Below are 16,834 nucleotides of genomic sequence, written 5' to 3'. Positions count from 1 at the left end.
AGCCATGCTGCTCACTGGGATTGCTGCCTGCAAGGGTTTACCTCACTTTGGCTCTGAGATTTGCTTTCCATCCTGCAAAGCCAGAGATGCAGCCACTCGTGGTGGGGATGTCATGCAGAGCCCGCAGAGCAGCCACAGCCTGCTCTGCACTGCACATCTGGCTGGGCTGGCCAGCTCTGTGGGGAGGAGACTTCTCCCCAGGCCTGCTCACCAAGAGTCACTGGGACACAGATGGGGAGAAGAAACAACTGCAGGTGCAGCCCAGAGCTTCTCTGTGCCCATCCAAGTGACCACTGCCAGCCCCAGCAGGGACTCCAGCAGGGAGGCAAGAGAGGCACAAAAAGGACAAACCCAAATGTCAAAACCTCCAACGAGACTGAGGCCAGCACATGCAGACAACAGTCAACAGTTACAAAGAAGTAAAGCTACAACAGCTGCCTTCAGCTGAAGAGACCTTAGGAATGAAATTGGATTCAGCAGGATCAGTCTCCTGCTTCAGAACCATATTTCCATCTGTTGCCTTTCTTGTTTCATTCCTTCCAAAGGCAACTTAACAAGTGCCTCCATGGTGATGCAGGCTGGGGCAGAAGCAGCTCAGGAAAGGCAATGAGCTTCCTTCAGAAGTTCATGAACTTCATTGTTCTGGGTTTAGGCTTGGCAGTGAATAATGCTCTGGGTCTGGGAAGGGGGATAGGGGTTTTGGGGAGTTTTGGGGGGTTTTGGCCCTGGGCTGGGCTTTTCCCTTGGGGGTTTTTGGGAGTTGTGGCGTGATGCCGTGAGCGGCTGTGCAGTGGGAGCTGAGGCTGGGCAGGGAGCGGAGCTTCCCTTCCTCCCGCTCGGGAATCGCAGCCCGGCCGCTGCTGCTGTGGGAGGTTTGTGCTTGGCCCGGGGCTGCCCTGGCTGCAGCTCAGCGCTGGCATCGACCCTATCTGCCTGCCCCGCTGCTGCTGCTGCTGGGCATTGCCCACATTCCCCTGCCCTCTGGCGCTTTGCAAAAGGAGCATTTCCCCCTTCCCTTCCCTTCCCTTCCCTTCCCTTCCCTTCCCGCACCAGAACCTTCCCTTCCCTTCCCTTCCCTTCCCTTCCCTTCCCGCACCGGAACCTTCCCTTCCCTTCCCTTCCCTTCCCTTCCCTTCCCTTCCCTTCCCTTCCCTTCCCTTCCCGGAACCTTCCCGGAACCTTCCCGGAACCTTCCCGGAACCTTCCTGGAACCTTCCCTTCCCGGAACATTCCCTTCCCGGAACCTTCCCGCTCCGGAACCTTACCTTCCCTTCCCTTCCCTTCCCGCACCGGAACCTTCCCTTCCCTTCCCTTCCCTTCCCTTCCCTTCCCTTCCCTTCCCGCACCGCACCGCACCGCACCGCACGGCACCGCACCGCACCGCAACCTTCGCGCACCGCAACCTTCCCTTCCCTTCCCTTCCGTTCCCTTCCCTTCCCTTCCCTTCCCTTCCCTTCCCGCACCGGAACCTTCCCTTCCCTTTCCTTCCCGCACCGGAACCTTCCTTTCCCTTCCCTTCCCTTCCCTTCCCTTCCCTTCCCTTCCCTTCCCTTCCCTTCCCTTCCCTTCCCTTCCCTTACGCACCGGAACCTTCCCTTCCCTTCCCTTCCCTTCCCTTCCCTTCCCTTCCCTTCCCTTCCCGCACCAGAACCTTCCCTTCCCTTCCCTTCCCTTCCCTTCCCTTCCCTTCCCTTCCCTTCCCTTCCCTTCCCTTCCCTTCCCGCACCGGAACCTTCCCTTCCCGCACCGGAACCTTCCCTTCCCGCACCGGAACCTTCCCGCACCGGAACTTTCCCTTCCCTTCCCTTCCCTTCCCTTCCCTTCCCTTCCCTTCCCGAAACCTTCCCTTCCCAAAACCTTCCCTTCCCTTCCCGAAACCTTCCCTTCCCTTCCCGCACCAGAACCTTCCCTTCCCTTCCCTTCCCTTCCCTTCCCTTCCCGCACCGGAACCTTCCCTTCCCTTCCCTTCCCTTCCCTTCCCTTCCCTTCCCGCACCGGAACCTTCCCTTCCCGGAACCTTCCCTTCCCGCACCGGAACCTTCCCTTCCCTTCCCTTCCCTTCCCTTCCCTTCCCTTCCCTTCCCTTCCCTTCCCGCACCAGAACCTTCCCTTCCCTTCCCTTCCCTTCCCTTCCCTTCCCGCACCGGAACCTTCCCTTCCCTTTCCTTCCCGCACCGGAACCTTCCTTTCCCTTCCCTTCCCTTCCCTTCCCTTCCCTTCCCTTCCCTTCCCTTCCCTTCCCTTCCCTTCCCTTCCCGCACCAGAACCTTCCCTTCCCGCACCGGAACCTTCCCTTCCCTTCCCTTCCCGCACCGGAACCTTCCCTTCCCTTCCCTTCCCTTCCCTTCCCTTCCCTTCCCTTCCCTTCCCGCACCGGAACCTTCCCTTCCCATCCCTTCCCACACCGGAACCTTCCCTTCCCTTTCCTTCCCGCACCGGAACCTTCCTTTCCCTTCCCTTCCCTTCCCTTCCCTTCCCTTCCCTTCCCTTCCCTTCCCTTCCCTTCCCTTCCCTTCCCTTCCCTTCCCTTCCCTTCCCTTCCCGCACCAGAACCTTCCCTTCCCGCACCGGAACCTTCCCTTCCCTTCCCTTCCCGCACCGGAACCTTCCCTTCCCTTCCCTTCCCTTCCCTTCCCTTCCCTTCCCTTCCCGCACCGGAACCTTCCCTTCCCATCCCTTCCCACACCGGAACCTTCCCTTCCCGCACCGGAACCTTCCCTTCCCATCCCTTCCCGCAGCGGAACCTTCCCGCACCGGAACCTTCCCTTCCCTTCCCTTCCCTTCCCTTCCCTTCCCTTCCCTTCCCGCACCGGAACCTTCCCTTCCCTTCCCTTCCCTTCCCTTCCCTTCCCTTCCCTTCCCTTCCCTTCCCTTCCCTTACGCACCGGAACCTTCCCTTCCCTTCCCTTCCCTTCCCTTCCCTTCCCTTCCCTTCCCTTCCCTTCCCTTCCCTTCCCTTCCCTTCCCGCACCAGAACCTTCCCTTCCCTTCCCTTCCCTTCCCTTCCCTTCCCTTCCCTTCCCTTCCCTTCCCTTCCCTTCCCGCACCGGAACCTTCCCTTCCCGCACCGGAACCTTCCCGCACCGGAACTTTCCCTTCCCTTCCCTTCCCTTCCCTTCCCGAAACCTTCCCTTCCCTTCCCGAAACCTTCCCTTCCCTTCCCGCACCAGAACCTTCCCTTCCCTTCCCTTCCCTTCCCTTCCCTTCCCTTCCCTTCCCGCACCGGAACCTTCCCTTCCCTTCCCTTCCCTTCCCTTCCCTTCCCTTCCCTTCCCTTCCCTTCCCGGAACCTTCCCTTCCCGGAACCTTCCCTTCCCGCACCGGAACCTTCCCTTCCCTTCCCTTCCCTTCCCTTCCCTTCCCTTCCCTTCCCGCACCAGAACCTTCCCTTCCCTTCCCTTCCCTTCCCTTCCCTTCCCTTCCCTTCCCTTCCCTTCCCTTCCCTTCCCTTCCCGCACCGGAACCTTCTCGCACCGGAACCTTCCCGCACCGGCTGGGGGGGATCACTGCCCTGCCAGAGCCCACAGCTCCTCCTGCTTTGACCACAACTCTGCCAAAGGGTAAAACCGGGACTTGGCCCCTGGCAAACGTCTGTTCTTGCCTTCTTCTCTGTGCTCTCCTGTGATAGTCTAGGAAAGAACTGTTATTCCTTTTCCCATAGTTTTTCCTGGGAGCCCTGTCATTTCAAAGGGATAATCATTTGTAGGAGGGGGCTCATCTTTCCATTGCAGGAAGATTCCCACCTTCCTTGGCAGATATCTGTCTTTTAAAGCAGCACAGAGACACCAGAAAATACTGCCTTTCTATTCCTTGCTTCCATTGGATCTCACAATGGCAAAATGCCCCCTGAGGCAGCAGCAGCAGCAGCCCTGCAGTTCACAGTCTGAAGAGGCTGCTGGGGCAGGGCAGGAGTGAGGAATGCTTTTCTGTTGGAAGGCACACATCCCTGAGGCTGTGTCCCAGCCCAGGGAACACTCACCAAAGGAGATGTCCCCGAAGTCAAGCTCAGTGAGGTCGAAATGTAAACTCGGTGCAGTGACGCTGCCTCTGGAGGCTGAGGACAGAGCAGGCCATGGCTCGGTTAAAGGCATTGCAATGGTCCAGCTGTCGTGGCTCGGGGGCACAAAACCTGGGCTCAGGGCACCCTGGGTTTCCAACCAACACAGCCCCGTGTGCTCAGCACAGGGCCCTGGGCACAGGAGGAAGTTCAAGCCACGGGGCAGCAGCCAACAGCCCCTGATGGGCTCTGGGCACAGGACAGGCAGGAGAAGCCCCCGGGTTGCTGGGGGTCCCATGAAGGACCCTGAACACAGCCCCAGACATTGCTCCGTGCCTCAGTTTCCCCATCTGCAATGGCATGGACATCAAGGTGTCCCCACAAACTTCTGTAAGCAGCCCTTCCAGCCACACCTTCCCTGCTTTGCCTCATTCTGAGCTGCAACTGCTGCTCCCATGGAGGAGCTTTCTCAGGAGAGTTTGACCCACATAATCATTACAGACACTGTTCTGAGACACCAATCCAGGGCATTCCCAAACATCCTCTGAAAAGAGCAGCAACAGTTCTACCTGCTACCTACCAGGGCACAGATGAATCCTAGAGGAAAGGACCAGCTTGTCAGCACTGCACCAGCTGGCACAGCCAAGAGCAAGAGCTTCAACAACCAAACTTGGCTGTCCTGAATCTAGCACAGCACCTCACCTGCCCTTGAACTCAGCAGACACACTCCAAAAGCCACCAACATCCACTGAAATCAGCACTTGAAATTGCACAACACTCACCAGTTGATTTCATGGTTGATGCCCATCAGTGCCCACTCTGCCTTTTGGTTCAAAATCAAGGAGCAGTGACCGGGGCCTTGTGTTGTACTCACAGGACTGCCCCTGGCTCTGCTCTGCACATCTCAACAAGAGACACCTGCCCTTGCTCAAGGAGAAAGCTGCTTATGCAGAAACACCCCATGACCACTTTGGGGGAGGGACAGAGGAGAATCAATTCTTTGATGGTGAAAGGTTCCCTCTTGATTTCTAAAAGAAAAAAGCAGCACTTTTCCTCCAAAAATAAAGCCAACGTCATTGTTCCTCCACTATGGGCACACCTACTCACCACTTTTCTCTTGCTAAGGAATAACTTCCTTGTTCTTCTTTACCCATCACCCTTATCTCATTGGTATCACCCAGTGCAGATTGCTTTCATTTCTTTACTGCCTTGAGCCAGTGCCTCCCAAGAGCAGCAGCCCAGCTCCAAAGCTGCAGAGCAGCCAGCATCAGCTCTCCTGCTTCCACTGCATTATCCTGGCAGCACATGGCTCAGGCTGGCAGGGACAAGGCCTCACGCTGCTGTGGTGCTGAGCACTGAGCTCTGCCTCCCCTATGATCAGCCCTTCTCCCTTTGGCTGGGCCAGGATTGTCTCTTGCCATGGCGTCAGCCCACGGGATGGTGCCCCAGTCCTTGGCACAGTCCCTGCTGCACAGTTCCTGACTCCCACATCAGCCCTTTGCTGGCTGTGCAAAGGAGCCACCAGAGCCCTCTGTGCACAGGAGTTGGGGGCACAGCTTGTGCCCCACAGCATGGCCATGAGAGGTGAGCTGAGGCTGCTGCTGCCCATCTGGCAGGGATTATTCACACAAGGTTTTACAAACACTGCTGCTGCACATCTGGCATGGATTGTTCACACAAGGTTTTACAAACACTGCTGCTGCTGCAGAATCAGCCAGGCTGGCCCATCTGCAAAGCCCTGGGGGCCTTGCTGGGTGTTCAGCTGGGACATCCCAGAGCAGCTGCTGCCCAAAGCTGATCCATCCCACTGCCTGCCATGGCCCAAGGCACAGGGAGATCCCTGCAGGGAGGAGTCATTGCAGCTCCCAGCTACCACACAGGGCAGGAGGCAGCCTCACACTAAAGCAATGCCAGCAGCAGAGCAGAGATTCACACCTCAGGATACACCTTTTTTCTCTGCTGCACCCCAAAAGGAGGTAGGTGGGGGATGTCCCAGAGACAGCCACAGATGTGCCCACCCAGCTCCCAGGGTCCTTACTTGATGGTCAGCATAGCAGGCGTAGGAGATCCAGCCACACTGAACTGGAACTCCTCCTCAAAGCTCCCCAGCACGGTGGCACTGAAGGAGATCTGCACACTCTGGCTCCCACCTGCTGCAACGATGCCCTCCTCGGGGGCAAACTTGAAGCACAAGCCCACGTTGGTGGTAGAAGGGAGACAGGTGAAGGGAGCATCAAGAGCTCCTTGGTTCATCAGTTTCACCTCCAGCAGCAAGAAAGCAACATGGAAACACATGTGGAACCTTCCCTTCTTGTGAGTTATTGTCCAATGATGCAATGAGCACCCAGCAAAGGCAGAAGATGCTTTGTGCTGCTGAATGGCAGAAGTCCAAAGATACAACAGGACAAGTTCTGCCTTTGGGTTTTCATGCAGAGCAGTGGCAACTCCACAGAACTGCAGTCACCCTGGGCTTATCCCATGGACACAGAGCAGTGCCCCTCTGCTCAGCAGCACCAAACTCATGATGAGCTGGCCCTGAGAGCAACGTGGGCTGATTGCAGCTGCGTAGGGAATCACCCCAGAGCTGCTGCTGCCCCAGTAAACACAGCTCCAACAGCACCATCTGCTCATTCATCTTTTCCCACACCATGGAAACAATTCATTGAGAATGAGGCATCAGCATCAAAATGTACAGACAGCACCATCTTTTGGTAAGAAAACTCAGGGGGACTTTCTCTTCTCCAGCCAAGCTTTTGAAAGCGTCTGTCATGATGCAGTGCCTCATGACATTTTGGCGAGCTTCACACTACTGGGGGGCGGGAGGGAAATAGGTAGAAAACCCCTTTGCTTTATTCCCAGGAACACTTTTCTCTTTCTAGAGCCAGAGATGCAGCAAGGCCGAAGTGTGGTGAGGGACTGCTCAGCAAGGGAGAGAACTCCCAATGATTTCCTGTGATTGCAGGAATAAGCAGGGACACTTGGCTGGGAGCTGTTGGCAGTGGGCTGAAGCTCCAAGGCAGCCAGTTGGTTGCAGCTGCTTCTGCAGAGCCCAGTGCAAAGGTGCCTTGTGTCTGGCACTGCCACAAAAGCCTCTGAACATGCAGCTTTTGGAGCCAGTGCTGGTTTCATGGGCCAAGGGGTTGTTTTGCAGGAAGCCTCCCAGCTGATCCCTAAGGAAGGCTGCCCAAAAGCAGGGACTGGGGCTTCAGGAACAACAGACACACCTTTGTGAGCCCCCAGATTTGAGCAGTCCATCAAATATTCCCTGCTCACAAGTGCCCAGGCTGGCAGCAATTCCACAGCTGCACCAGGCTTGCTGCTGCCTCAGGAGCCATCAGGATCCATCCCAAGCCCTGCTGCTCACCTCATAGACATGGGGGGTGTTGACGAAAACATTCCCAAGGTTCAGAGTCTGAGAGCTGAGTTCAACCAAGGGTCCTTGGCCTTCCCCTCTGAGCTGCAGGGGCAGCCTGCTCTCATGGCCTGGGGAGAGATGTCCATTGCAGTACAATCATTCCCTCTGCTCCACTGGATTTTCCAGGCTGCCTCAGTGCCAGTCCCTGACTCTGAGCTGGATGCAACCAGCTCCTGATGCTGCAGGAGAAGATATGCACCCTTCTCTTCCCTCAGGAGATATCCCTTGGGGCTGACTTCTAATTTCTAACCCATTCCTTGGGCTGCTTTCCAATTCAAGCCACCAGTTTGCTGAGTTTAAAACATCTCTGGTGCCTGTAGTGACAGGCCAAGGAGTAATGGGTAGAAATGGAAAGAAAGGAAATTTAGGTGAGATATTAGGGAAGAAATTTTTCCTGTGAGGGTGGTGAGGCACTGGAGCAGGTTCCCCAGGGAAGTTGTGGAGGTTCCAGCCCTGCAAGTGTTCCAAGCCAGGCTGGATGGGGCTTGGAGTGCCCTGCTCTAGGGGGAGGTGTCCCTGCCCGTGGCAGGGGCCTTGGCACTGGATGATCTTTAAGGTCCATTCCATCCTTAACATACTGTGATTCTGTGGTTTCCTTCCCATGCACCTAGAGCAGCTTTGAAATCCATTCAGTGCAGGCACAGAGCTCATATAGCGTTTGGCAATTCCCAAACTCCCTGGCCTAGGAGCACAGGCCTTTGTTCCCCAAGTGCTCCCCTTGTGACACTTAGCACTGTGGTCTATTTCCACAGACTGAGAGCTGCAAGGTGACAACTGCCACACAGGGAGAGAAGCAGCTGCTGGCCAAGGCTGCTCCCTCTACCAACAGCCTGGGCTCAGGGGGGCTCAGCCCCCTCTGCTCTGCTGCTGTCTGGGCACTGGGAGGTGATCCAGGCTCAGGGAGCCCATTTCTAACTCAGCTTCTCCCACCTGATGATGGATCCATGGCAAATGGACCCATCCTGGAGGCCAGGGGCCTGCAGGGGCTGAGTGCTTGTTCACTAAAGCTGCTCTGCTCTGGAGCTCTCTGGCCTTTGAGGGAATGCTGGCAAAGCCATGGCATGAAAACCTCTCCCTGCACTGCCTGGGCTGTTCTGGGGTCAGTCAGGCACACACAGCATTCTGAGCCCTGGCCTGGCACGGGAGACTCCCTGGGAGCTGCAGGGCCAGGGGGGATGTGCCAGCACTGCCCTGCTGACCAGGGACTCTTCCCAGCACTTCCATGGGAGCCCAGTGGGCTCAGGCTTGCACCATGGCTTCACTGAGGGGGAGAGAGGCAGGGCAAAGGAGCTGCACCTGAGATGCTGCAGTAAGCCACACTTCCACACTCCAGTGCTTCCAGGGGTTTGAAGGTCACCTTGACTTCAGCCAAACATTTCAGCCCGATTTCTCCCTCCTACAGCAGAAAGAGACAGCAAAACATTGCTCTGCAAACTTCACATTGCTTGTTTCCACCACCCTCCTGTAAGCCTTTGTTTAGAGCATCAGTGATGAGTGAACAACACAAGGAGCCAAGGAAACACTCCAAACCCAGCTCAACACAGCTCTCAATGCTCAGCTGATCAGCTCCCACTCTCCACAGTATTCCTGCTGCTCTGACACAAGCTCTTGGCACATCATGTTGCTGCCAGCTACAGTGGGATGCAACTGCCACTGTGCCCTGCTGGCTCTTGGTCTTAGATGGGCCGTAGGACTAACCAAGAAGAGAGCATGATCCCCTTCCTTGAAATGCAAATGTTAGTGAAGCTGTTTTGAAAGAAAGCAGAGGTTGGGATTATTTTGGGCTTTACTCCAAGATGAGAAGGGATTTTGCACTGTGCACACACCAAGCATTCATCATCTCTCACAATGCCAGCACTCAGAATCAGGGCTCTGGTTGATGGGAGCATGTGGCAGTTTGCTTGCATCACCAGAAAAGGAAAATGTTTTCTGTCCCTGTGTGCAGGAGAGCTCCAAAGGCCCATTTCAACCTTGCACCCTTGTGTCCAGACTCACAGATGACACTGGAAGGCAGACTCAGAAATAGTGCAAGGTGTGCTTACAGGAGGGGATTTGCATTGCTGTCATTAACCTTGGGCTGAATTTGGCCTCCTTTTGCCAGGGAACAATTGCAAGCTTCAGGTCAGTGTGTGAGCTGGCAGTGCTCCAACAGCCTCTGCTGAACCCCACGTGTGGGGGGAGCCTCTGCCTTCAGGAACTGCTCCCTGTGACACTGCAAGGACACGCAGGCACTGCCTTGAGCTCGAGTCTGGCAACAGAGCTGGGCTTTGTCAGGCTCCCAGCCCTGCCTGGAGCCTGCAGGGCACAAATGCTTTCAGCAGGGAGCTCTGCAGCCTCACCAGAAACTCCATGTCCTCCCTGCCAGCACATGGAGCCAGCTGAGGATCTGCCCAGGGACCACAGCCGGGGGAAAGGGGTGGGTGTGGGGAGTAGGGTGGGAGGAGGAGGAGGAGGAGGAGGAGGAGGAAGAGAATGTTCTCAGCTATCACTTACCATTGGCTCAATGAAAAAAATGTCATGGGAGAACAGCATGGGGTTTTGTCGCACCTTTGCCATCTTCTCCTGGATCATGCTGCTCAGGAGGGCAGTGTGATCTCCACAAGAGCCCTTCACCTTCTCTGTTTCTTTCTCCTCTGGGAAGTTTTCCTGGGACACCTCTTTCAGCAGCCACAGCAAACACTGCCTGCAGCCCCAGGGAGAGACAAGGCCAGCAGATCGTTTCATGAGCCACAGATCTGCAGAGAGAAGTGGGAATGCAGGAGAGCAAAGCACTTGGGGAGGAGCAGCAGCAGCTCCCCAGCAAAGGCTGAGCCCAAGCCCTGAGGGTCCCACATGCATCAGAGGATAACTCGCGGTTCACTGGCCCAGCAGGGAGTTTCACTCCACACTTGCAAGCTTAGCAGAGTTTTCCAAAGCCAGCATCCCTCCAGAGAACCTCCTGCCTCAAAGCCTCTGCCACAGCTGAGGGAAAATCAACCAGCCACTTCAAGTGGCTTTTCCTCCCGCTGAGCTGCTCGGGGGGGCACAAAAAGATCACAGAGTACCCACTACAGCCCTTCCCTGGCAAGGCGAGACCAAGCTGGCTTGCAGCTACGTGTTACCAGCATCACTCTTTGTTTCTTCCATTTTGGACCTGCCCCGTTCCCTACTCTGCCTTTCACAAGAGCATCCCAGAGCACTTCCAAAGGAAATTGATGAATTCAGGCACCCAATCCCTTCAGTGACACTCAAGGTTTTATATGCATGAAAACAGAGGCTCTGAGAGGGGAAGGAATTTTGTTGTGCAGGAGGGAGACAGCAAACTCCTGGAGAGACCTTTTCATGAGCCAGAGCTTTTTGGCTCCCATCCCAGTGCATGGCACTAGAATGTCCTGAGAGGGAAAGGATCCTGCACTATCTCCTCTCATAAAAAGTCCTCTCTGCTCTGAGAGCTCAAAACCTCTCTGACAGCAGCACAGGGGGACACAACCAGCCTGCATGGGCAAGGAGCTTGTGAAGGAACTAAAGGGAAAAAAAGAGGGTGTATCACCTTTGGAAAGAGGGACTGGCAACTCAGGAAATGTTTAAGGATGTTGTCAGGTCATGTAGAAAGAAGATTAGAGAGACAAGAGCCCAATTAGAACCCGAGGAAATCCAGTCATCACAATCAACCTTTCCTTCCCAAAATGCCATCCCTGGTTGGAGTATAAATGACCTGGAATGCTGAGTGCTGAGCTCCTGAAGCCCAGGGACACACACCTCAGTGCCAGGCAAGGTTTACTTGGCCTAAACCATTCAAAAGCACCAACACTCCCTGAGGCCACATGTTAGTTTCAGTCTTGGGCCTGTATCTCACTGAAATGCATCTTTCAAACCAACCTCCTCTTCTCTTCATTCTCTTCTTCCTCAGTAGCAAAAGCCTTCCACTGGAAGTGGGCCGTGATGTTACTCCTGTTTTCAATGAACAGGGTTGTGTGGCTTGACATGGTGGTGAAAGTCTTGTCAAGCTCCACGGAATTTGTGCTCAGCCCAACGTTGACATCTACAGCTTCTTCCTGGAGCTTTGTGTGGATTCTTTCTTCACCTGGAACAAAGCAAAGGGGAGTCTTTGCTCAGCTCACTGGCTGATGGAAGCACAAGGAACAGAGCAAACCACAGGGCACAGAAGAAAGTGTCCCAGTTTTGAGCTAAATGAGCAGTTCTGTGGACCAGTCCATTTATCACATCCTTCAGCTCTTTGTGTACAGTGTGAGGATGTCCTGGGCAGCTCCTGAAACACCTTATTTCTGAGGGTGTTTGTAGAGATTTGGCCCCAAGGTGACAGGATGGGCAGGGAGATTGGTCCATGTGCTCCGGTGACCCACTCAGATCACCGCGATTTCTGCATCCAAGTCGTTCAGGTGACAGGGCTGAGGAGCCCTGCTCAGTCCTGCCTTGCCCAGGTTCTCCCCGGGCATCCCAGGAGACTCCTGTCTCTCCTGATCCCTTGGATCCCTTCTTGCTCACCAGCAAATATGCCTGGGGGCAGGTGGGCAGCAAAAGGAGGCCCAGAGGAACAAGTGAAGGGACAGCCCCCAGCAGGAGGGGACACAGGTGAGGAAACACAGCCAGCCTGGCTCTGCAATGTGACAAACCACTACAGAATGAGCACCATGAAAATCATCATCATCTTCATCTCCCAGTCCAAACCCACAGCCACATCAGTCTTGAAATAATTTATATTGTTCTGATCTGAAAAACCAAGCTGGAGCATTGGAAATGAAGTGAGAAAGGGACAAAGGCAAGATTAGTGAGTACAGAGCAGTTTCTACATTAAGACTGAATGCGAATCCTTAGTCTAGAAATCAAATGGGAGATAGATGTGAGAGCTTTGCAACAGCGTGAACGGCCTGGGAAATGGGGACAGGGAAAAATTTGTTTGGATTTGTCACAAAAAAGGAACTTGAGGGCCTGAAAATGTTGTTAGGTAGAAACTACATCCATGTGTAAGGGCCCCATAGAAAAAGGGTCTGTGACTAGCCAGTGGAGAAGCAGCATATGGGACAGAGGTGTGCGAGAAATCCATTGCATTGGAGAGAGTCTGATGGAGACCTCACCTACCGCACCGCCCAGGAATCAAAGCAAACTTCAGCCAGGCAGAGCCACATGGTAGTGAGATCCTCCTTCCTCCACTCAGCAACTGCCAGCAAAACAGGAGTCCAAAATCTTTGCCTGTCAGAGGGGATCCACTTTCTCAAGCCCCTGAACACCAAGGAGTTCCCAGTTTGCTTTGGGGTAAAGCTGAACAGGGGAGGCACCTCTGGAGGCAATGCAGGGGATGGGACAGCAGGGAGCCACGTGCAGAACTGTCCTGTGCCCTGCAGGGCCCAGCACTCACCTGAGCTGCAGCACACGGCCATGGAGCCGCAATGGGCACCGCTGGCCAGCGGGTGAAATGCCACTGTCACCTGCATGGTGCCACCAGCGCCCAGAGCTCCTGTGGCCGGCACCACGGAGAAAGGACTGCAACACAGAGAGAGGGGTCAGGCCTGGGGGACACCTGGCCATGAGATTCCTGCTGCACTGCAGCTCCCTGCAGCTCCCTTGGGCAAGCAGGGAGCAAACCAAGCACAGGCAGCACAAGAGACAGAACAGACAGGATCACAAACAGCCACTGAGCCACTGCTGAGGAGATCCAGCCCTCACAAGATCCTGGGGGTAAAATGACCTCAGCTCCCCATACTCTGCATCCAGCTCTCTGCAATGAGGCTCAAGGGTCCCACTGCCAGCAATCCCATCAGAGAATGGTTTGTGAAAAGCAAAGGGTTCCGAGCTATCTGCATGCACAACTTGACACTGACTGCTTCAGGAATTTCTCTTTTCCTGCTGCCTATAAACCTCACCTCAAGAGAATCAAATGTTAGGGAACTCCCTGTCCTGGGAGATTACAGCCTAGGAAGCAGACAGGGAGAAGGATCTTTTCCCTGAAGACCAAGGAATAGTTTCTGTTGAATTTGCAGTGTGCTTCTTTGGTTTCTTTTCCCTTGAAAACATCCTGATTTAAAAAGGACACATTTTATCAGCTTTTCAATGGAAGCTGCTCTAAGGAAAGGAGCAATCCAAACTCTGAAAGAGTGCAAATGCAGATTAGAGCAATACAGTGACCTGGAAACAAGACCCAAAAGGAGGATGCCATTTACAGTCTGAAGGGTCCAATCCCAGCTAAATGAAGCACCATGAGCAGGAGCACACCAAGGAAGCAGAACAGGAGGTTTTTTGTGTTTATCAGCAATGCAGTCTGGGACTCTGGGCTGTCATCCAGGCTGGTAATTGTTTGCTTGGCCCAGCAGAGAAACTCTGTGCAATAGCTTGGAAATAATGATGCAGATGTGTTGGTGCACTTTGGATTTAACAGCAGCAATCAGGATTTAGTCACCAGGTAAACAGCTCTTGCCTGACAAACACAAGACTCTGTGCTTTGATGCTCAGGGACAGCTCAGGGCAAATGTGCTTCTGCCCAGCAGCTGCTGGGCTTTGTGCTCTTCTACAGCCCCAGTGAGGAAACAAAAGTTCCTGGCCTTGGTGCTTTGCTGCTGGTCGATCTGTCACTCAAAAGTGTCTTCTGGGGACTTTGCTGATGAATGCATCACACACAAAAACAAAGAGAACATCTGGCAAGCTGAGCTTTGTTCATGTCAGCAGCGACAGCTGATGAACTTGCTCAGGTTCTGCTCATTAAGGACCTCTTGCTGCAGTGATGGGCTGAACTGTTCCCATTGCCCCTGGTGAGAACATCACTGCTGGCTGATGGAGAAGCCTTGGGCCAGCAATGTTCATGTGCTGGATGTGAGACTTTGGAGGGAAGGGAGGAAAGACAAGGCCCCAGCAGCCCCAGAGCCAGATCAGGGCTCGTGCTCCTGCATCTACCCTGGGGCTGATGCCAGCACTGCTGCAGCTCTGATGGGGCTGGGGGGAACAGGGTCTGCTGGGGGCAAGGCACAGCATTCTGTTCTTAGTCTTTGGCCAGAAATGTCATCAGAACAGAGAAGCTGCCAGTTAGGGGAATCCCTGGCCAGGCTTCAGCACTACCTTCCATTCCACTCCTTTCCCACTTCTGCCCTGTGTTACATGCTCCCATGCTCCTGCCCTCAGATGGCAGGATGGGAATAACATTCCAGGGGTGACTTCAGGGCTTGCCTGAGAAAGAAGGTGTCTTCTTCTTTTCAAATTATCAGGAGAAGAGGATACAGCCAAGTTCAGGACTCAGCTGTCAGGACTGAAAAACTGAGTGCAAATCAGCCCCCGCATCTCCTCCATCCTTGGGCTGTACCCACCAGACTCCTCTGTTCCTGCTGCAGCAGTCATCTCTCACACAGACCTGGCTCCCCAAGACCCAAGGACACAAGCTCTACAGCTAAACCTAACTCCTCTTGTCGGAGAATGACTTAAAGAAAAGGCCATGAGACATACAATTGAGAGAAAAGTATAAGGGAAAAGTAAAGCAGTTTCTAACAGTTCTCAGCCTTCTGATTTGTATGAACAATTAGACTCTCTCAGGCATCATTCTATAAACAATGGAGTTCTCAGACTGTCTTCCCATAACAAGCAGAACACCGTCTCTGGGAAGGCCTGCCATCCTGAGAACAGATATAGAAGTTTTGGGAACACTGGTTTCTGTTTTGGTTTCTGGTTTCTGTTTTGGTCTCTGTTTTTAATAAACAATTCTAGGTATTCTAAAACAAAGGGAGTGGTTAGAAGTTTCTTTGTTAGCCTATCATAAATCTGGATTACAGAATATTCATGAAGTTCGTTAGCACTGTTATTTAAGGTGATTGATTGATCAATAAAGTTGGAGTTCGATGCATTACCAGGATGGTCGTTTCTCCCTTCACTTCAATATATGGTGACCTCCAACCGTGATAGCAAACACCACGGGGAAGCGAACGCCACGTGAAGTGAAGCCAGGTTCGGGTTCCGAAAGATCGAAACTGCAGCCGGAACGTCAAAGAAGCGCGGAAGACAAAGCGGAGGGCAACCCGCCAGCCCGCGCCGTGCTGCGAGCGACTATACAGATAGGCTCGTCCGATACATGCGGCCGCGACCTTGATTTGAAGAGCTGCAACGTGCGCACATAGGTATGGAAAGGCAAGCCGCATATGAACTTTTTATTACCCTTTTGCAAAAAAGGCAAATTAAGGGAATAGATTTACAGAAAGAATTACCGGGTCTTTTAGCTTATGGCCTAGAAAGGGGAATTTTTATAAATCCTCACACAGTTCACGAATTGTCTGAGTGGCGTAAATTTGGGGATTTATTGTGGCAGGCTACGTTAGATGATGATAAAACTGCTAAGAAGTGGGGTAAATTATGGCGGGTCGTTAACACCGAACTGTTGCAAATTCAAGCTGAAAAAAGGGCTGCTCACCAGGCTACTGCCGCTCACGATCGTAACAAACAATACGATCAAGATAGGGAATTTGATAAGAACGCGGGAACTCCTCTTGGCCCCGTGATGCGGACAGTTTTATTACCTGCTTCACCACCTCCCTCGGAAAGCCAGGCTATGAGTCAGCCTATGAGTCACACTATGAGCCAGACGCAGACCGCCTCGCTGCCCGCCGCGCAGCCCCCCTTAACGAGCCAGGCTACAAGCCCGGCTACGAGCCAGCCTACAAACCAGGCTACGCAGACTGCTTTATTACCCGCTTCGCAGCCCCCCCTAATGAGCCAAGCTCCGCGGGGTGCTTTGTTGTCTGCTTTGCCGCAGGCTACACAGAGCACTTTTGACTCTCCCGTACCTGCTGCGTCTCAGCAGCTGGGGCCAAAAACGCGTACTCCGTTCCCGACAAGCAATCAGCCGGTCCCTGGGTCGGAAAACCACTTGGCGGAGGCGATTGCAAGGGAAAGAGATGCGTGGGCTGCCCTGGCCAAAGATGCAATTGAAAAGGGAGATCAAGAGCCAATAAGTTCGGCTCCGGAGCTGGTTTGTCCGGTTGTCTTTAACCCTCAGGCTGGTGGAGGAATTCAAGCCACAATTAGTGCTCTTGACTGGAAATTGTTATCTCAATTGCGAGCTACTGTTAGTCAGTTTGGATTTAAAAGCGAACCAGCTAAGCAAATGCTCGATTATATTTTTGACACCAGTATCCTTCTTGTTAATGATTGTCGTGGGATAGTTTAAATAATTTTTACTCAACATCAACAATTGCTGTTTAACGCCCACTGGCAAGCTTTAGCTAATGAATGTGTGGCAGTTCAAAGACAGCCGGGGGACCCCTTGCATGGTATCACTATAAATGAGCTTATGGGTCTGGGACCTTTCCATCGTACTGATGCACAAGCTTTAATAGGTCCGGAAAAGTGTCGGGAGGCAATGCGGTTAGTCAGACTCGCGATAGATATGGTAAAGGAACCAGGAGGGATACCAGTGTATACGGGAATTAACCAAGGCAAAGATGAGACAT

The sequence above is a fragment of the Melozone crissalis genome, unplaced genomic scaffold (assembly GCF_028551555.1).
Source record: "Melozone crissalis strain CALT ecotype California unplaced genomic scaffold, PUWL_Pcris_2 ptg000010l_1, whole genome shotgun sequence".
NCBI lineage: Eukaryota > Metazoa > Chordata > Aves > Passeriformes > Passerellidae > Melozone > Melozone crissalis.
This window is presented reverse-complemented; position numbering follows the sequence as displayed.